Source organism: Calonectris borealis, chromosome 8 (assembly GCF_964195595.1).
Source record: "Calonectris borealis chromosome 8, bCalBor7.hap1.2, whole genome shotgun sequence".
In the NCBI taxonomy this organism is placed as follows: Eukaryota; Metazoa; Chordata; class Aves; order Procellariiformes; family Procellariidae; genus Calonectris; species Calonectris borealis.
The window spans coordinates 15,357,229-15,378,962 of NC_134319.1; the positions used below are offsets into that span (position 1 = coordinate 15,357,229).

General features: G+C 38.4%; 1 long non-coding RNA gene across 8 annotated transcripts in view; it reads left to right on the plus strand.

The window, feature by feature from the left end:
- LOC142084900 (uncharacterized) overlaps positions 1-21,734 on the plus strand; it is a 122,838-nt gene that overhangs the window by 22,996 nt on the left and 78,108 nt on the right. For 7 of the 8 annotated variants that reach the window (XR_012674478.1, XR_012674479.1, XR_012674475.1 and 4 more), the window contains exon 2: positions 15,275-15,335. This is a non-coding gene — a long non-coding RNA (uncharacterized LOC142084900). Of the gene's footprint in view, positions 1-5,389; positions 5,452-15,274; positions 15,336-21,734 lie in introns of all 8 variants that reach the window. The other variant, XR_012674472.1, reaches the window with a different exon arrangement.

Sequence of the window (21,734 nt, forward strand, 5' to 3'; positions counted from 1 at the left end):
AGTCTCAACAGATTATTTTTTTTCCTTTTGTAAGAGCAAGGGAGGTTATGACTGCTGCCATGTAGCTCAATGGGGTCCTCAATATCTCTGAAGAAATAATCGCTCCCAAAGCCAGATAACAGTTGTCCATGTAATCTATCCAAAACCAAAATTGTCTTGAGGACGTACAAGCCAAAGGTCACTTGTAGGACTGGTTCCTCTGTTATTAATCCCAGAAAGATGTCAGGCTGTAGTATGGCTGTAATATCCTTTAGGGCAGCACTGTTTGTTTTTTACATCCATTCAAACACTAATAAGATGAGGAAATGCATAATTAATAATAGTATGAGCAGGGGTGCCAAAGGCCATGACTTGCCTTTGTGATGCATTGTGTTATGTAGCTCTGCTCGGCTAGTTCAAATACCTTACACAATGTTAACATTATCTGCCAGCAAGCCTCTGTTACTATTTGAACTAGGAGTGGGTAGGAGTAATTTCTGAGATGTGTGTGATTCCATAGTGTTGGGTTACACTTAGGAAAAAAATGAAATTTCAAATATGTATATGTATAAAACATACATTAAAGCAGTACAGGTTTAAAATACCAGTTCTACTTCTAGGTCAGTGGGAGGCTCTGGTTTACTGCTACATTAGCTTTTACAAAATTGTTTGGCATTTATATCTTTTTATTTTACAAGTTTACTCTGAAAGAAGCTAGTGAAACAAAACATAAGTCTACCCTCCCCCTGAAAGTCACTTTTATGTTTCTCCTTTTTTAACATGGCAAAGTGGTTGTAAAATGTACTCTTGATTCTTAAATAAAACAGCATGTAAGTAGAATAGGTATGGGAAGTGGGCCCCTTTCTCGAGGTTTTATAGACCGCACAGGACCTCAAACAGGAATATTGATGCTAAATGTAGATTTTTTTTTTTAAGGATTTGCATAAGGTGCTTCATATTACTAAGAGATAAAAGAGAAAGAAAGAGAGCAGATATTTCTAAGAAACTGTTAAGTCAAGTAGAACTATTTCTTTATAATCAAAATGACAAAATTAAGTTGCATTGTAATACAATTCAGGAAGAAATGGGTGATTTCAGAACAGCTATTCAGATTCCTGTGAAACTTAACAGGGAACTGGATTGCCACTGTAAGAAGAATAGGACAGACCATATAATTCGACATCTGGGATCCAGGAAGACCCCCGGTTGAGGGTACTATTGAAATTCAAAACCAAAAAAGACGTGCGTGAGGAGGAACCCTGAAATAGCCGCAATTGTGATGCCTGCCTTGTTTATGATTAAGACTGATTAAAAATGCAAAAACTACATTTCATTGTAAAAAACAGTGAACTGGAACAGGGGAAAGAAAAGGCTTTAGGATTCAATTTTGTAATTTTTAAATCCTAGGATTAAATGTGGAAAGGAATAGAGCGGCAGCATTTTGGGGATTGGGTTTTTTGTTTAAGACTGCAATTGTGTGCTCTTTTTTCCAAGGTAAGCGAATGTTAAGTACACTGAGATACTATTGCTCCCTGCTTCCATGCTAATAAGGCGTGCTTCCCACAGTGTGTGACAGAAAGGATGAATGCCATGCAGTGCTAATGGTTAATTTGTAGTGGCATGTGTGTTCCCTGAGTGTTTGTGAAGTTTCGTGATTCACCATCACACAATTGAATCGCTTCTTTTTTTAAGATATAGTGATATGTAATGAGATGAAGCAATGCTGACGGCGTTTTTGAAAGATACATTGTCCTCCACAGCCTATTCACTTTATTATAATGATACCCCTTAAATTTGTTAATTTCTCACGATTTGGGGGATAGAGTGAGTCCTCATCAAATAATTTCAGTATTGACCATGGTTTAAAATGTTAATTACTGTGGAATCTGTCACAGATAGCGTCAAACCACAGTGATGTTAATCTATGTCATGGATTTGAAACTCCTTTGGGAAGCACATATTTAGACTTACTGCTGAGTGAACATGACTGCTAGGATTACAGAGGCCGTGGACAGTGAAGAAAAGCAGTAATGCTCCTTCTGACTAGAAAGTAAACAATAGGGTGATTGTCTGCTTACACTTTGGGGCTAAACAGCCCAACTGCTGAGAAGCTCTAGGTAAAAAACTGCTATCAGCAAGGAGTCTTGATGTTTTCTTCATGGAGCTAGATGTTGTCAAGGATTCAGCTGAGCCACCCTAGTGAGTGTACAGGAAGCAAAACAGGATATTCTTGTACAGGCCCTGTTTTGTGTAATTATGCAACACTTGAACTCTTGTGTATATTCCAGGATGGGTAACACACCTCTAAAAGGAACAGGGAGCCATCAGCAGCAACTAGTGAGTGAAATATTCTTATGAAAAGTGCTCTTGATTGAAATCAGTGTGTTTACATTTTCATTTATCTTTAGTAAGGATTGTTCCATCTTAGTGCACCCTCAAAATGAAGAAATTATTTTCACCGGGTTTCATTTCCTGTGTTTGTTTCTTTTAACAAGCAATCTAAATAATTTCAGCTCTCTCTTAAAAAGGAACAATAAGGGAAATGATCAGGGAAACGTCACTTCATCAAATATCCTCAGATATTTCTCAGGAATATGCTGGATTTGATGAAACACAGACAAATTCCCTGAGAGGCAGCTGAGGATCTTGCTCCATTTTAACAGAGGCTCCTCTTGTGCCCAGTGACTCCCAGATTTGTACTGGGGAGCCTGGATACCCTGAAAATCCTAGCATGTGCACAAGGATTTTTGGGCCCACTAGGTTCCTACGTGTAATGCCAGGAGCCAGAAAACACTGGAAGCTCTGGCTGGGTGTGCATGTGTGTGCATGTGTGTATCTACATAAGTATACTATCTGCATAAGTAGTATGCTGGTTTTATTTAAATGATCTGTTTCAATTAGAGTCCCTTTTGTTCTGTTTCTGTAAATAAAAAACACATGTTTACTTTTCAATAATCTCTGGTTTTAATAGCCTGAATCCCGCCATGTCCTGTTTGTACCACAGATAGTAATGAGACTATTCTTATGAGTAAGAATCAGGGTTGAATATTGGAAACTAAGTTTTCTTTTCAGCAATACAATTTTTTTCTTTCTTATTTTTTTTGTGTCTGACAATAATGTTGCCCAAAGAAAAATCTTTGGCTAATGCAAAGTAATGGACATCCTTTTGTGGTCTGTGGATTATAGCACAAGCACAGATTTTTCCATCCCGTTATAAGAACATTCAAAAAGAAATCTGTCCCTCCCAGAAACAGAAGAGAACAAAAACAGATCCTTTATTTAAATAATGGTAGTAATGTCATGAAAACAAGGAAAGCCTAACTAATCTGTATACACAAACCCAAATTCTACTGTGAGGGAGAGCTGAAGCAGTGAATGTCAACCAGGTTGCAAGAGTGTAAATGAAGGTAATATGGAAAAGGATTTTTCTGTTGTTGATCTTCAGTCTAGCTGATGCCTGATAGCCTGCCTTGATCTGTGCTCAGTACAGTCCGTAGTGTGGAAGTCAGAGGGAAACTCAGTTCTCATATCCTGCTTTTGTTTGCAGTTTGCATAGGGGCCTATAACCTACCCCTTTGCATCATTTTTATTAATTTATGAGGAGAACGGCACTGCATGTAATAATATTTGCATTTAATGACATGAAATGGGTAGTAGTAGAATGAGCAGAACAGGCACAAAATATGAATGTCTGTCTTCTCCATAGTTCCAGGGTGAGGTTTCATAGGACTATTAAGCAGTCTCACCTACTTCTCCCAGTGCTTTTTAAAAACAAACAAAAATATCTGCAGAAGAAAATAAATATTCTTTTTTAACTTAGAGTGGAATATTTTTTACTGGGGTGTCAGACAAGTGCCGGTTTCAGCACAAGGGAAGAACTAAGACCACATGGCTGGGAACAAAGCAGGGGAGTGAGGCTGCTTCCCCAATCAACAGCAGCAAGCTGTCAAACTGGCTCAACTGTTGTGTGAAATCTCAACCTAATGGAGGATTTAGGGAAGAAATCTTTTTTTTTAATGTGTTTTTAGCTTAAAAAGTAACAATTTTGTTAAATTGAGAAAACAGAACAATTTTTAAAATAGTGTTTTGCAGATCCCCCAGTGAAGGTATGCATAAGCAGTCTTTTTGTGGTAATAGATAAAGTGAGGCTGTTGGGTTTTTTAATTGAATTTTGTTTTTTCCCCTCTTTATAATATGCTTTTTGTGCAATTTTTTTTCTCTGTCCTTTCTTTGTCCTTTCTGTATTCTTCTTTTGGATTTTTTTTGTTTTTCCTCCTTCCTTTCTATCTGTGATTAAGATTCAGGCAGTTCCTTCATCTTTGCTTATTCCCTGTGCTTTCACTGTAGTCATCAACTCTCAATATCTTAATGAAAACTTTGAGGTATTTCAGAATTTTATATTTCTTGCCCCTAGATTCATGTTCTTTCATGACCCTTTCACTGAGTCTTGACTTCTTGTTTATTTGATATTTTCTAAAGAAAAGTAAGCTCAAAAATGCTTAGGAGGTCTTACCAGGAAATAAAAAAAAAAATAAAAGAAATACAAATACACTCATCATTTTTGAATGCTTTAGATGCCATCTCCTAGGTTTCAGCAATGCATTACTTTGAGGAGTTTTGGGCTTCAAACATGAATAAGAATAGTTGGGGGGAGTGTCACAGTCTCTGCCAAATTTACTGCAGGGGCATAATAGGAAGCCTTCTGAACAAAATTTTAATTTGTTTTCAATCAAGCACAGCAGCCTGAGATATAGTGTACATTAATAACTTTTTAAAAGCTTAAAAAAAGCTTACCCTCCCCCCCTCCTCTTCCCAGAGGTCTCTGGAAGAATTACTCTGGTTTGTAATCAACTCTTAAAGTCATTGTCACTTCGTGGGCTGCCTATTCACTATCCCCAATGTTGCTCCTATGTCAGCAGCCTCCCCTGAGCATTGCTACTGCAGATTCCCACCAGTAGGTTGGTGGAAAAAGTACTTTCAAAAGGTTAATCAGCAGCATTCATTAATAACTAGGTAACAGTATCCAGCCTGCAGGCTACTGGTTGTTGGCAAATCGCTTGCATCGTGCAAAGCTTGTAGTTTTTGTTCAACTCGTTGAGTGCCTTGTTGCCAGGCTTCCTGCTGGAGGAGGAGTTTGGCAGGACCACTGGGGTTTGTTGTGCAATAGCATTCATTGAACAGCTTCGCTGCTGGCACCTCGGGGACTTCCTCGGGCTTTGCGTCTCAATGCTGAACTCGCTTACAGGAATTTGGTATTTTAAGCAAGAGCAGAATAGCCTTCCTAAGGATCCTGATTAGCTCTTGGAGTGCTTCCGCTTGTGCTGGTGTCCAGCCTTGCTAGACTGAAATACAGGAAAATTTGCTTGATAATATTTTGATTCTTTCCAATGGTTCCCTTTCATGTGATTAGAAACATGGATAAACCCTCCTACGACTCGCTGAGGAAGACATAGAAGAGATCAGCTTACAAAGGTACAAAAAAAATCTACAGTATGCACTTCTGCAGCAGCACAGCAAGTCTCCCTCTTAACAGTGTTACTGTCACGTACATATGGGTGAATGAAGCAACACGAAGACACAGTAAATAAGTGAGGGCTTTGCGTCAGGCTAATCACTGGGTAGGCCAAATAAGGTGCTCAGCCTGGGTTAATGGCTGAGATCGTGTCCTATTACATTGCTGACTAATGTGCTTTTCAGACAGAAGTTTGTACTGTAGACTTGGCCTCAGGTTTTACTGTTTTAATATCTCTGTCAAAAAGGTGCCAGTTCTTCATATATCTTTGTATATTCATTGCATTTTCTAGGGTAGACAAAACATTAATTTTCTAGCTGGATTCTATATTAAGATGAAAAACAAAACAAACAAAAAAAAGAAAATCACAAACTTCTTGTCTTTGTTTGGAAAATAACAAACCACCTCAACAACAACAAGGAACAGAACTCTTTTTTGAGGCTACATAATTATAAAAATAATATTTGAATTAGCTCTTAGGATTTTTAGCCTTAGTGTATCAGACTGATATTTGTCAAACAGGCTTATGGCTTACTCTGAGTGATTTTAGCAACTCCAGTGTGGCTAGTTATGGTATGAATTATTACTCAGCATGAGTAAGGAGATCAGAATTAAGCCCAGATACGGTCAGAAGGAGAGGGTTTTGTCTGATTTGTCTATGATAGATCTGCCCTGCTGCTTACTCCCTGGTCTTTCATTTAGTTTCTTTTTAGAGACTTTTGTTAAGACTTCCAAGGAGTCCTGAGAGGACAATTGAGCTTTCATGGGTTTTTTGCAGAAGCAGGGAGAAACAATCAAGTTACTGGCTTTCTGGTAGTGTTGATTTATTTTCTGTTCATCCTGCAAATATTTTTCTATGAAATTTATTTTTAAACCAAAACAAAACAAAAAAAAAAACTAAAAAAAAAAAAAGAAAATCAGAAAAACAACCAACCAAGTAATATAAGTTGAGCTTTGAGAGAGCAAGAGGGGGAGCTTCGAGGTTAATCTACAGAGAAGGATTTCCCAAGTATACAACAACATTATGATCAGCCCTTACAGCAGGGAGGGTTATAGCTTCTGTTTTCTAAGAGAACAGATTTCTACCTGAGCTTGTCCCTGTTCAGAAAGGCTTAGTAACTAAAGAAATCAGACTGTTTCTCACAAGATGTTACAAAAATGAAACAAGCTGGTTTAGTCTCTAAAGTTAGTGGGGCACTTGCTGGGCTCAGTGGTGCAAAATGACTCACCTGACTACCTGAAGGCTTCCCCTCAGGTGGCTTCAGCGTCCAGCTTCCCCTTTGCACAGGGAGAGGAGCCTGGCCAAACCCCTGCTGCCCCTGGCTGCATGTATGGGTGAGCCCCTGGGACCACCATATAGCAGGCTGGGGTCTTCTTAACTCACCCTGCTCTCAGAGGAAGCTCCAGTGCTGGCTATGGGAATAGCTCCATTTTGCCAGGAACTGTCTCTTACTCTCTCGCCCTTTCTGGTGCTCGTATTAAGCCGCTACAGCAAACCAGGGGATCTCTGTGTGTGCTGCAAGATGGCCAAAAGAATTTACGGCCTTTGGAGCTGATGGGACTAAGTTTGCTCAGGATCATGCCCTTAGTTAGCGTCCTGCAGCAAAAAGGCCTAGAGTTTAGTAAGGAAACTCTCTCAGGGATTTATAGTATTGATGACTGTAACCAAGCCTGGCAGCCCTTGGATCTTACAGCTCTCTCTGGGCCTAATCAAAGGCCATTGACGTAAACTAAAACATTTGACTTCAGAGAGCTGTGGATCAAACTCTACGTCTACACTGACTGAGTTTGCCCTCCCCTCAGACACAACCTCACTTTAAATTCTTTTCTTCTGACAGGCCTGTAGCCTCATTCCTCTCTCTTAAGCTGTGAGGGCATTTCACGGCTCTCTAAGATGCCCAGAAGTGACTTTTCCCTTCTCACGGTGCAGTTTCACATTATACTTAATTCCTTGTAACTGCTAGCTGACACCAAGAGTCCCATCCCTGTTTTCCTGATATCAGGTTTGCAGATCATATGATCTTGGCAGGATAACTTGACAGAAAATCAACCCAATCCAACATGCCCTCCTCTCACCCCTCCACCCCCCATCCCCACCCCCCAAAAGGAGCCACTGTCCTTTTTACAGTTTTCTACATTTGCCATGGATTAGTGTAATGTGACTCTGTGCCGCAAGTCTCAAAAACTCTGCCAGGGGCATTACATAAAAGCAAAGTTAATTTCGATTAAGGCAGAGAACCCAGACGAAGAAAACATTAAGAATTCAAATGAAAATTACATGAAAGGTATTATTACCAGCATACAAGGCCTGGTCCAGAAGTATTAATTAGATACTGATCCAAAGATAATGGTTAAGATGGATATTACAAGTGTGAAAACTATACTTAATGTATGCTATTATACTTACTATGATTCTCCTCTTTCTTTTTTTTTTTTCTCTCAACCCAGTTAGCTGTCAGTCAACCTTTAGCATCTTGTTGAAATGAGCTTGTTCTTGATTTTCAGCCAAGTGTTCCTGGGCCACTGCAGATATAATGTCACAGCAAACAGGGGAATGTCTCTCCATTCTTTCCTCTTTCTCCTACAGACCTTGGTGTTTCCTTTCAAGCCCAGTTGTTCAGTCTTTGTTAGGAAGCTGTCTTTTACTGCATTCTTTTGCCCAGACATTGATGCCTAAATAACTTTAGATTTACATGATTAGCTTAATTTTTTTCTTTACGTCAGATATAAACTCATTTTAATTTCTCTCTTCTAATTTAGATGGTGTAAATATCATCTACTCACATATTATTCCCATTTGAAAGTATACCCTTGAACCTCACTTAAAGGCTTGAACTCTTTTACTTTGGGTATGCATGTTTTGAAAATAAAAACTCATAAAAGGACAATATCTATTATTAACTTCTAGCTTTCAGTACTTTCAACATGTCTTCCTACCCCTATTGGCAGTCTAAGCAAATGTTCAGTTTCCCTTGACATAGTAATGGGAATTTTCCCTATGTGTCCTCTCTTCTCCATGGTTTGAAAATTAAAGCTCTGTCTTTAGCTATAAGATGTGCAGCACAGCTTTGTGAAAGATAAAGTTCATATCAGATTCAAGCTACACAGCTTGAATTCAAGCTATCCAGCTTCTAGCCAGCCTTAAGCTGGCACCAGCAACCTGGACACTTCATGGCAAGCTACTTCTTGGAGCTGATGTGGCTAAGAACTTCCCAACTCAATTTTCAGCCAGATCAGCTCCTCGCGCTGCTGGCCAAGTCCCAGTGCTAGCCTAGGCGGAAAGTGAAGCATAGCTGAGAGTTCTGATAGGTTTACACAGCCATGGATCCACAACATGGGAATACTCTCCTTGTTTTGGGTTCCCCTCCTCCTTTTTTTTTTTTTTTTTTTTTAAAAATCAGTCTGCTGACCTAGCTCAAGCTTCTATTCACCTGAGCTTTTTATATTCACTTCTACCTAATGTAGAACAAAATTGGTCCCTGTGGTTAAAAGGGGACAAAAAGCAACAAGAATACCAGCTAAACTTTAGTGTTCGGTTCAGAGCTCAGCTTTTATGTCAGGTTTTTGGATTTCATGAGGTTGGAAGCAGTCTTGCATATGAAAATTCATAGTAATTGTACCTTTTAGTGATACTCATTAGCAGAGGTATTACTCTTTATTTTTCAGTCTGATTTACTATTTCAAATTCTTATTGCAAAATCACTCATAAAAGATAGGAGGTTACTTAGAACAGAGCAAATGGAAGAACTGTTAATTTTTAAAGTTGGAGGTGAAACAGTTACCCCTATTCAGCTCATGAGCATCCTTACTGAAATATGTTTGAAGTTCTGCTTTCTCTCGATTAAGTATCTTACATTTGCTAGATAGTTTTCTAGTGGTTGCTTGTTCTGCTCTGATGTAAATTAAATGTGAGATGTTGTAAGTTAAGTCATGTAGGTATTGTCATTCTGAGCAAAGCTGCTGCTAGGGCCTTCATGAAAAGATTCACAGGTGATGAGAGATAACTGCAGTTTCCAAAATCACCAAGAACCAAACAGGTTTTTTATTTAGCATGACCTTTTCACATTGTATCTTCTATGTCAACTGTGACCGGCTCAAGTCCTTCCACTTTCATCAGGAAAGCTAGAGGTTTAGATTGTATGCTGTGCAATGTAGCTTCTTATTCAAGTAAATGGAAAAATATATTGGAATGTTTTCTGGTTAATTGGTTGGAAGAAGCTGAGGTCCTTTGTAAAATTGCAACAACATGATTTTTGTACACTCATGGCCCTGAAATTGTCAAGTTGGCAGTGAAATATGTAACATGAGGAGTGAGAAAAGGTACCAACTCTCAGGACAACAGGACTTTCCATCACTCTTCCTTGAGAGTTAGTTATTCCTTTGTCTTACTTCATGAAGTAAATCTACAAATAAGGATCTTCTAGCAATATACTGTTTTAAAATTATATTGGGGGACTTAAGAGATCAGAGAATCTCTAGCTGGAGTATAAAGGTGGAGGAAACGTAAAAATATTTCCTTCATTGTCTTTATATTTCTGCTTCTGGAAATTGCTGTGCAATATATTAATAACATTGCTTACTCTTCCAACTGGGACGTCCACAAAGAAAAAAAACCAGGGAAACATGAAGGCTGGAAGGGACAGGACAAGAAACACATACTTTGCAGAGGGTCTTCTGTATCTTCCATTGTCATGCTCAGCGACTCCCTCCTTAAAGGAGGAAGTACAGGGATGTCTTTATAGAGAAGTGGAAGTCCCCCAAAGGCTGAATTTTGTCTGTACCATCAGAGAAGAAAATTGTGTAGGGCTGACTTCAGATATAAGCACAATGGGCCCAGTAGCACTTTCACCATTTAACTCCAGATTGGGATTAGGACCTTTAACTCTGTTGACCTTGTGTTGTGTCAAGATCTCTGTCAAGTCCCTAGGCTTTCTCTCTCCCCTCTTTCCTGTTGATGTCTTTTCTCAGACTTTGGGGAAACGTAAATAAGTGAATAGATGCTGCTTCAGAGGAGAAACAAGAAGGTGGGGCTGGGGAGGGAAGGAGGCCTGTGCTTTTCAGGAGGAAAACATCTATGAAGGGGAGAGAAGTGGAGGAAAGAACTGCATGTTTTGAGGGGTTTGAGAAAGGCATTTTCTACTGGTAAAACGAAAAATATAAGGGAGACACCTCTCCATATATAGCCCCCAAAGCCCCTTGCAATTTCCCTAGGACACCTTTAACCAGTTTGGCCCAGTCACAACATGTGCACATACTGATCTTTCCAAGATCACAGCATCCCAAAAATCCCAGTGGTCCTGCCATGCCAACACCACCAACTTGAATTTTTGGCTACATCACTGAGGAAAAACTTGACCTGGGGAATTTTCTGTCACATGCAAAGTAGGCCAAAACATGCCATCTCATAAAATCCGAAACATCTCTATCAAACTATAGAGACTTCTATGTTCTGTGGGCTATGGCCCTGGCCTAGGAAACTTATGACTTAGGTTCAGCTTTATGTTCTGCCACATTCAGTGTGAAAACTCCAGTCAGAATAGAACATACCCAGCAGACTATATTGAGTCTCAAAACAGTCACTTTAATACTATTTTGTTTTTGCAAATCTTTGAAAGGCTTTTTATGAGCTCAAAGCAGGGCAACAAGTTTCAAAACCACAGTGTTGCTGCAAAAAGGATTTTCTACCTTCCCATCAATTCTAATTATGTGGCTTTTCTCAAAACAGGTACTTTCCTTCTCAGAAGCCATGTTAGTTGCTAAAGACATGGAAACTAAGTTTCCCAAATAGTCACTTCTATTGCTGAAAAAGTCAGATTTACTTGCAGAAATTTCCACTTGATTCTAAATATCCCCTGCTGAATAAATAAGGAAAGGAGGTATCTTGCATGCTAAAAGTTTTTCTATATCTCCTTATTTACAGGGATATGGAATTAGTGTAACATTTGCCTTTCTCAGAAATAAAAACTTAAGCTAGAATATTTGCAAGTTGCCTTGATTTTTCTCATTTTTATAGGAAAGAATTCTTAGGACTCATTCTGTGAGTGTAAATTTCACTAAGTGCAGCTGAGAGCACATTATGAGGTTTCCCAGGGTATTTTTGCTCTCCTTACCTGATTCCACTGAGTCTTCTGAATCCACATGTTGCATTCGTAGCTTCTAAAAATCCTTCCTTTGAACGTTTGCTTTGGGTTTCCTTTTTCTTTTAATATACTAAAGTTGGTTTTTTTTAATTACTGTTATATCAGTGTGTACGATCAGTGAACAAAAAGCCCTATCAATTTCTCCTTTCTATTTGCAATTTGATTCCGAGATGGTTGTTCCCAAAGCTGCTCTGAACTTTCTCCCTTGAGACAAACAAAATTTTCTCTTCAGCTATAGAAAAGAGTACTTCTCTCTTACCCAGAATGAAACAATCCCGGGAGAAATACTGCCTTCTATTCAGAACACTGCATTTTATCATCTTGAGAGACAGGCATCCAGTCTCTCTTCCAGCTTCTATTCTAAAAAGATGAGCTTTAGGACTTAGTCACGGGGCTGGATTTCCTATTGTCCTAAACCCTACACAGTCCTTCACATGAGTGCAACATGGGTATAAAATGCTACCATATCAGAATGGTTGTACCGTATTGATCTGAATATAAGGTGAAGTTATAAAAGACTGGGGTGGCGGGGAAGGAAGTCCTACTTGCTATATATCTGCATTGAACATGTGGCCTGTAACCATCTCTTCTATTCCGTACTTTCTCCACCACCCTCCCAGAAGCACTGAATTTTAAGCAGTAGGAGGTAGGAAACTAAAACTGAGTCTTGTACTCAGAAGGACACCGGGTCTCATGCTTCTTTGTTGGGGATCAACATGCCAAGCAAGCGAACAGCAAGGCAGGTAGGCTCTGGGCTTCCTGTGGGGCAGACTTGCTATGGGGAGGGTGGCAATGGAGCAGTGCCTAACATTTACTTTCTATAATAGAAATTTTCTCCCTCACTTTTCAGACTGAGGGAGATTTGCCCTTATTTCCAACTAATGCAAAGGGTACAGGTGGTACAAGGGAAGGTCCAAATTTTAAGGGGAAAGATGGTCCCCAGTTTCTAGAAGAATGAGCACAATAAAATCATTGTGTTCTATTTTTAAAGACCTGTTCACACATTGTTTTTAAAAAAGCAGTGGTGTATCTACAGCAGAATAACATAAACATAATCTTTAGCAAATTCTAAAGCTGTTATGTTTAAGCTGCAGACATCTCAATCACACTATCTTTCAGTGAAATGGACTAAGCTTTCCTCCACTGTATGAACGGATAAAGAATTCTGTGCCTTTCCTTTGTTATTAAATCTTGCCTAAAACTGTAAAATAATACACTGAAATAAGTTATACGTATTCTTGAATCATTAAAAAAAAAAAAAATCCATATAAAAGAAACTGTCGTCTATGGGCCTGTAAGTTTAATGCTGACACGACTCTTTTGTACAGTCCATTCAAGATAAAGATATAACATAAAAGAAAATAGCTCCTCTTCTGTGTTGCAGATATTTGAAAAACATAACTTTAAAATAACTACAACCTTTAATCCTTGAGGAAATTTCTTTCTAACATGATATTGTTTTAAGCATTTAGACTTTTAATTAAACTATTACAGACCAAAGTATTAAGGAAAGCTGTTGAACCCCAATGTTTCCTGTCTCCCTCACACTTTGAAAATAGACCATTTCTAATTAAGTGACCATTGCCAACCTGAGCCAGAGGGCAGCATTCACCACCTTATGGCACACTGCAACTCCTCATGATTCTCAGCTACTTTTTAACTCCTTTTTCTCCGTACAATACCAATAAATGTATTAAAAAATGGATTGCCTCATACAGCCTATTGCAGAATTGTTAAGTGAATAAATGACATTGCCATTAGTGTTCAGTTATAAATACTGAACATATAATAAACTGAACATATGCTACTTCTCTGCTTGAAACTAGCAGCTCTTGCTTTCAAAACCCATGCCACAGACCCAGGCATGCCATGATAATAATACTTAGCATTGAGGATGTCAAAGCTCCTTAAAGAAGATCGTATCAATATCTCAATTTGATCCACTAGATACAGATATTAAAGGAGTTTCTTACTTGAGGCTGCACAGTGATCAAAACTGATACAAGAATAGAGCTTCTGTGTCTTAGCTGTGAGCTTGATTTAGTTTCTCGTTGACTACTCTGGATATCAATTCCAAAATAAGCTTTTATTCATGTTTGGTTTTTGCTGCAAAGCTGTTATTCTCTTCTCTCCTTCGATAATATTAAAGATCTGTCTCAGCTTACAATCAAATTCTTATAGCCAAATTAGGCTGGAGAATTCCTTGAGTACTCAGTTATTAATAACTCTAGTTTTACGCTCTCCCCCCCCCCCCATAAACCTTATATAATCATTTCTTCTAATAAAATATTTTTTATCAGATCAGAAATGTATGAAAGAATGCAAAATATTTCTTGGCTCCCAGACACATGCAAATCACTTTATTATTTATTAATTCTTATTATTTAAGACAGTACCACAGATAAGATAAACATGTTTAAAAAAATAATAAAAATAAGTAATGAAACACTTGTCTGCTTCATTTGGCAAAGAATAAGTCTAAGGCTGTTATCAAATCCCAGGAGCGAATAGAAAAAAAAGTAAGAGAGGGAGGTGGATGGAAAGATTATGTAGCAATGGGGGTACTGTGCTCTCAGTTAAGCCTGTGGAACAATGAGCCACAAAGCCAAATCCTGAAGTAACTTCACTGAATCCAGTGGAAATTTGCTTGCTTGCATTAGCAGGGAGTCTAACATTCTCTGTGTTGATTTCAAAAGAACATCACCAGATTTGAATGAGGATAGCTGAAAGTAAGCTTCACCAGAATTTCACAGATTATGATGGTGAAAGCGGTTTCACCGTGTTTTGTTTCACAGCAAGTGATGAGGGAGTTTTAAATCTGCACTGGCTAAGATCACTTCGAATCCATTTGCAGCTGACTATTGGCCACCACTTTGAAATTTAAGAGAAACCAAACATATTTCAAGAGGTTTATTTCAACCATAGATAGAAAACAATGGGGTCCCATGGCAAGCTGAGAGCCTGCTCCTTTTAAAGGAGCACATGTCACTTCAAGAAAAAAAGCATGAAAGGAAGCAATGGTGTGCAAATCAAAATAACCCCTTTGTCTTTCTTACTGGATCCATGCTTGGGGAAGAATAGACTGTAGGGGAAGAATTCAGACCTGTCTTTATTCAGTCTCCAAAGGCAACAACTTTCCTTCTGGATGAGAAAGAAATTCAGATTTAATGGTGATGGCAGCCTTCCACTGAATGACCTTAATTTTCATGATCAATGCAGGCAGGTGGCAATGATGCCCTCTTCAAATAACTAATTGTTGAAGATTAAGAATTGATTGGTTTGGGTTTGGTGTTTTGTTTCTTTTTTTTTTAACCCCCTTCCACTGCTACATGGGATTCAGCAGTTTTTCACCTGCTCTCAGCCACCAAACTGAGCTCCTGGATTCATTCAGCCACCTTTTCCTTCCTTCCTTCCTCCTTCCCTCTCTCCCTGTCTGAACACCATTTTGGTACTCCTCAAGGTTCCTTAACCAAGGAAGAAAAGTCCCCCGCATCCTTCCCTTTGCTAGATAAATAAAGATTCATTTCTGGCCAGGGATGTGATTGAATTTATCGTGTTTTGCTTTTTTAATGCTTGTAATGTTTGTATTTTAAATCTACTAATATTTTCTGCTTGTTTGGTTTTGGTTTTGTGCTTTCTGCAGGTGACAGCACTCCAGGGACATCAATTCACCTGAAGCTGGGCACAATGAGACCTAATCTTGGGTAAGAGACCCATAAGGGATTGGAGGTCCTACTGTGGCAGGCTTAATTTGACAACTTCTTCATTGCTGTTTCCTTTTATCCTTTCCTTAAAGCATTTCTGATCAAGTTGAGATGAAGGTAGGCCCCACTAAATTTCACATGTGCATAATAGCTGAATTAACTCTATCTTTGGCAATTTTCACCACTGTCATTCAATGCAATGCTGCCTGTCAACCCTCTGAGCCTGCAAGCTAGCTCAGGACCCAGGATCAGATCCCAATGTTGCAGCATGACATACTGCCACTTAAGCACTTAATTATATGTAAGGAGACAATGATCCACATTGTACCCTTTACAAAAGAGCCACAAGGAAAAATAAAGTCCCACTGCCTTGCCAGGCAAAGGGATCTTTGCCAGCACCAGGTGGTAGGAAGCATGAGGCAAGTGAGAGGGGTGACTCCTGGCACTGCTTGTGCAGCCACGGTGACAATTTTTTAAAAATGCTGCTTTTGAGAGAGAGGCCAGTAGCATTTGGCATTTGGTGTCAAGGGGCTGAAAAGGGTGCCACGTGAGGCTGAAAAGCCTTGCAGCAGTTCCTAATGAACCATTTTCTGTGCTCTCCCTCCTACTTGGATGATTGTACTTAGCTGGCTACTGTGCTCTTGTGTCCAGGTTTTGCCAAGTGGTTATCTTCCTGCTTGCATCTGTTTATTCTGTATTCACCTCTCTGTCTGGAAGGGTGCAACCGAATATCAATGAAGCTATTGGGATTTTTCTGTCTGATTGAGCTAATCTCTCCTGGAGTTCTACCAGTGGTCTAATTTAATTACCTTGTTTTAAATACAGTTTTAGTGGGAAATGCAGAGAAATATGAACATGAAATTCATCCATACACATAAATATATACTGTGCTTGTTTTACATCTTCTGTGATATCTGTACCCAACTCCTCTTTTCTAGTAATAATGGACAATCTCTAAGTCATTGGGCAGGGACAACTGGGCAGCAAGTGAGTTTAATGGCAAGTGTAGGCCTTGCAGACTTTCTGAAGTTTAATAGCATCATGCAAGCTACAGTAGTACTCGCCTTCCTTTGAATACTAATAACATCATATTGTAACTTCATCTTAAAGATTTTTGTGTTCTCCTAATAGAATAAAACCTGTCTTTGTATAAGTTTATTTGGAGAATCAAAGTATGTTATATAAATTAATTTTGTGCTAGGTAGGTAAATTGTGTAGCTGAAAATGAATTGCTAGAATGTTTAAAGTGGTTGAAAATCTATATTCTGTCTAGCCACTGCCTCGTTTAGAAGGTTGAGGCGTTGTGATTTGCACTTCTATGTCTCTGGTTCAAATTTATAGGAGAATAATAGTAACACATTTGATGGCATATCTATAGTGGGATTCTGAAGTCATGCTGCAAGGTGTTTAAGGCAGTAATAGACAAGTGTCACTTTAAAATAGAAAGGCAAGTAATCAGTGAGGTTAGTCCTTTTCAAGATTTTGTTGTAGGTTATGTGACGAAATCTCATCTTTTTTAACTATGGAACAAAATATTACTTGAAACAAGTATCTGTCTTCAGGAAAATGTGTCTATTATGTGCTTAAAGAAAGGTTTACTTTGTATTACATGAAAGCTAGGTAAGAAAATGGAGTATTTGCTTATAAATTCTTATGGTCATTGAAGAGATTTTACCTAATTCTTTTCTTTTAAAAGAAAAAAGTATGACAAAGAGAAAGATTTTAAGCAGATGTCTGGGATCCAAAGGACAGATAATGCAGGCTCCAACTGCATTTATAATAGTTCACTTCTGTAAGTGAAATATGTTCTCTATTTAGATAAAGAATGAGAATATGAAAGATGTGTCAGTGATTCTTCAGATTTTCATTCTATTGATCAGAGTGGAAGAAAACATCTTTCCATACACCTAGCTCCTTTTTTCAAATTCCCAGTCTCAGTACTTTGTGTGCTCCATGGAGAGGCTGTATACAATTATGCCTTGCTAGTAAAACAAGATAATATAATCCTATTGCATTGTCACAGACATAGAGAATATGATAACTTATTGTTTTAGTTCATCAGCAGGGTGGCCTTTTACAATGAATTCCTGTCTCCTGGCTTTGGCTTTTCTTCTGATTCCTGAGAGACACAACAAAGAAAAAAAATAATAATAGCAGTAGTCTTTTTGCATTCACCTTATGTGAATATTGCAATAATGGAGTCTCATGACAGAAAGGACAACAATTGTGTGTATTACCTGAACATCAATGGCATCACACACTGTAGTGTGACTCTGTATTGAAATGTTGGACTTGTGTGATAATAATTGTACAGGATAATAAAAACACGTTCAATATGCAATCACCTCTAGACTGGTTATAATTGGTACCATACCTAAAGCTCTCCTGTCCTAAATCAGGCCTATTCTAAGTACTAAACATAAATACCGTAAGTTTCTTCCCTAAACAACTTGCCATTTTAATATTTTAGTTCTTGGAATGTGCTATTCTGGACTATTCCTGTCAATTATTGCAAACATTTCCACAAAAGGGACAAAAGTTCTGGATGTCATCTACAAAACTTTCTTTATCCATCCAAGGACAGCAGTCAAATCATCAAAATATTATTTTCTCAGAAATAAATAATATGCAGCTTCTGTCCTTCATGTATTTGATTTGTTAAGAGCAGTTTTCTCCTCTCTTGGTTTGAGCAATCAGAAAGCAGACACAGAGCATCTCCTGCATCTTATCTTGCTCTGCATGAAAACACTTCCCTGCTTCCAACCAGGGGTTTAGCTCAGGCCATAGTGGTCAATTTTTGAAGAAACCCCTTATTAAAATATTCTCAGCACATAACCGATAATAGGGAATTCAGAGAGATGATACAGTCTGTTCTCCATACACTCTTTTTCCCTGAGTGAATGTGAATTTCACAGGTATGAAATGTATTCACCCACCTCTTTCTTGCACCCCAGAGGCAGAGTACTGCACAAATCACTGTGCAAAACCCCTCAGAGCCATGCTCAGGAGGCCTTGAATGCCTGTGCTGCAGTCTCAGACTAGGGCTCTGCATCTTTGTTAGCAATTCAAATCAAACACCCTAAATTTTGTGGTGGATATCACAAGATGGAATCATTCAGAGAACTTGTACTGCACATCATAGTGGTGTCCTTCAAAACATTCACAGTACCAGCTGCTTCCCCTCCTCCCATCCTTCAGTAAGCAGCATAGTGGGGCTGCCTCTAGGAAGGGCTTTAAAGATCAACCTCACTGCAGTTCTTTAGGGGGAGATCTTGTGCCTTTCAGAGGCCACTGAGAAGTGGCAAAAGCTATATTCCTGAGCCTATAATAGATGCAAATTGTGCAGATGAAGGAAAGGAAGCTCTAACAGCCGTTGAATGCAATCTGTGAACACTACTGTTTCATTTATAGTGATGCTACCTAGGCATTTGCACTTAAAAGGAACAATAAAGAGGTGTCAGAACAATCGCAAGGCTGCAGAATTTAAATTCGGCAAAGACGTTTTGAGCCATGTGAAATATTGCCTGCAAAAGATCTGCCTTTTCCGTTAGTTTTTGTTTTTACTGAAGGCTGTTCTAGTTCTCCTTGTTTTATGACACCGAATGGTTCATTTGCCTTCAAAGACTCAAGATGCAAAGAGGGAGGGAAACAAACTAAGTCAAAACTGCAATGACTGGTGAAAACTGCACAAAGTATGTCACAGCTCTTTTTTATTTCTCTATTTAGTTTTGAAGTAGCTTTACTGTGCAACTAGATGGTTGATTCACTGACTTGCCAGCCAACCTCTAGCAGATAGCAGTAGAGTTGCTGTAATGTTTCAATGTTATTCTTGCTTACAGGACAAGTAATCCTCAACTGATAAAACCTTTGTAGGTATGCGTGTACCGTGTTGAGGATCTGAACTGCTGTTGCCCCTTAGTCTCTTGATTTGCAGAGGGAGTTTGGCATAGGTGAGAAATTGCACACTAAAAAATTAAAAAAAAAAAAATCTAGTGGCTGTCAACCAACAGACAGTTACCGATCAACGAAGAATAACGGGTTTGCATTTAGTGTCCTGTTAAAAGCACAATAAGCTGTGATTGTGAGCATGATTATCTGTGAGTGTTGCAACTTGCCAGCTGCAAATGTGAAAGCTATGTGTGCCTAGGAAAAACAAGGAAACAGAAGCATTTGTTATTGTACCACAATAGGTGTGTTCAAAGTGCCCTAATCCTACTGAATAAGAGCAAATATGGAGGAAATATGGAAGGAAAGGAAATATGGAGTGTAAAAAGGTATATATTCCGTTTGTACAAAAAAAAAATTGATACTCAAAAAAAAATTGGAGTTAAGCTATATGAATGTTAGGGTAAGATTGGCTTTATAGCTACAGCAGAATAAAATGCTTTATAGGACCTGTTGTCATTCTGGATCTTCTAGATTTCCTATGGGATACTATTATCTGATTTTTATTAATATCATTCATTTGAATTCCATTAGTGTTCAGAGGCCCTGGTTGAGGCTCAATCGTAGTAATATAGCTGTATCCCAAAGATCTCACAGTTTAAATAGACAAGATAGGCAATTAGCAGGTAAATGTCCCACAACTGAAGAAAATTCAAATCGCCTAAGACCTTGTTATATCTTAATGTTAGTTTGTTTGGTTTTTTACATCCCACAGTAAAATGAGTGATCTGCAAAATGAGAATGTGTTGTTCTCTTTTTTCAGAAAAGTTATAGCTTAACTAATGATAGTAAAATGCTCTAAGAGTCTTCTAATTGATATATTAGAAGTTCAAAGTGATGATGTTTTTCATATAATATGAATTTGAACTGTGCGAGTCTTGAATCAGTAGCTTTTTGTCAGGAATGTATTTCCCAGGGAAAAGGCAGGGGATCAGCAAGAGTGTTTGTTTTAATAGTTCTGTCTGTATGTGTGTCTGTACATGTGAGTGAACAAGAGATCAGCAGGGCAAAACGTACCATAAATGCTGTAAACTCCCATACAATTGTGTCAAGCAGTAAACCCCAATGAACTTGCAAAGTCATGCACTAGTTCAATTTTGGAAAGGAAAACCTGGCTTTGAAGCCAACTAAATCAATCCCTAGTTCAAATTAAATTTGGAGTATCCTGTGAAGCTCCAATACACAACTCCAATAACAATCAGCACTTAAGGTGCAGGCAAATAATGTTTCATTTAAAAGAAATTGAATGAGGATTACTGACAGAGAAAGTTTTTGATGCTGTTTTGTCACTAAAGTCAAATTATAGCATTATTGTCTTAATCCCATATGTCTTAATCATCTCTCACTCCTTCTGTCTCTCTTTAATGCACAAAAAGCCCTATGCATGGTTGGTCTTGTGTCCTTATCTCATTAAAACCTTGCCATGCAAATGTATCATAAGTGTTGCCTGAAGACTTCTGTCTCATGCAAAATTTAGCTTAAACTCTACTGGTATCAAATAATTTGTTATGCACAAACCTTCTGTTTGGTTTGCTGACATTCCTTCTTAGCTGGCTCTCATGGTGATTCATTATCTTGTGATATATATTTCCAAGTATCATCTTTGTATTGATTTTTATATCTTTAATAACCACTCCACAGAAGATGGCTCCACTTGGTGTCATTGATCGCATCAAAAATTCAAGGCTTACAGAAATACTAGAGGGCTAATTGGTAGCAGAACATTTCAGACTTAATCTTAATGCAGTCTTAATCTTCTGCACTAACCTTACTTGAAAATTTCCTTATTGAGGCTAAAGGGAAACTAGCGAATAACTGGAAATTACCTGGTGAGAGCAGGTAAGACTATGCGGACTGTAAATGTGGAAAATGGAGATAACAAAGATTAGATCTGAAAAACAACTTTCTTTTGTCTCTTCCCCTCCACCTAAGTATCCTCCTTAAAGAAAAGGCAGTACATAATTCTCCTATTAGCTGTGTGGAAAAATGCATGTTCACTGCATCACATACTGTGCAGTAGGCCAAATGGGATTGAGTTTCTGACTTAAAGAAAACTATTAGGTCTGACAAGTTCAAAAACGTGTGCTGTAGGTCACTCTTTTCAAAAAGAAGTGATCAAAGATAGGTAATTTTCATCTTTAATTTCTTATGTAAAAATTAAGGGCTCTATTTGTAAGCTTAAGGCCTCTGACAGTCGAGTCTTGGCTAGGTTTGAATTTAGAATATTTGAAAATATGGGCCAGAACCGCAATCTGGGAGTCCTTCAGTCTGTTTAATTTGCTCCAATGTGTTGTTTAAAGCTTCTATCTCTTGTTAGGTTTCTCAGCAACGTGATCTGTCAATGACAAGGAGGTGATATGTGTGTCCATATTTTTTCATGACTGCATTTGTGACACTTTTTCACTAAGTATTTTTCCAGGATTTTGCACTGCTGAGTTATATTCTAAAACTTCA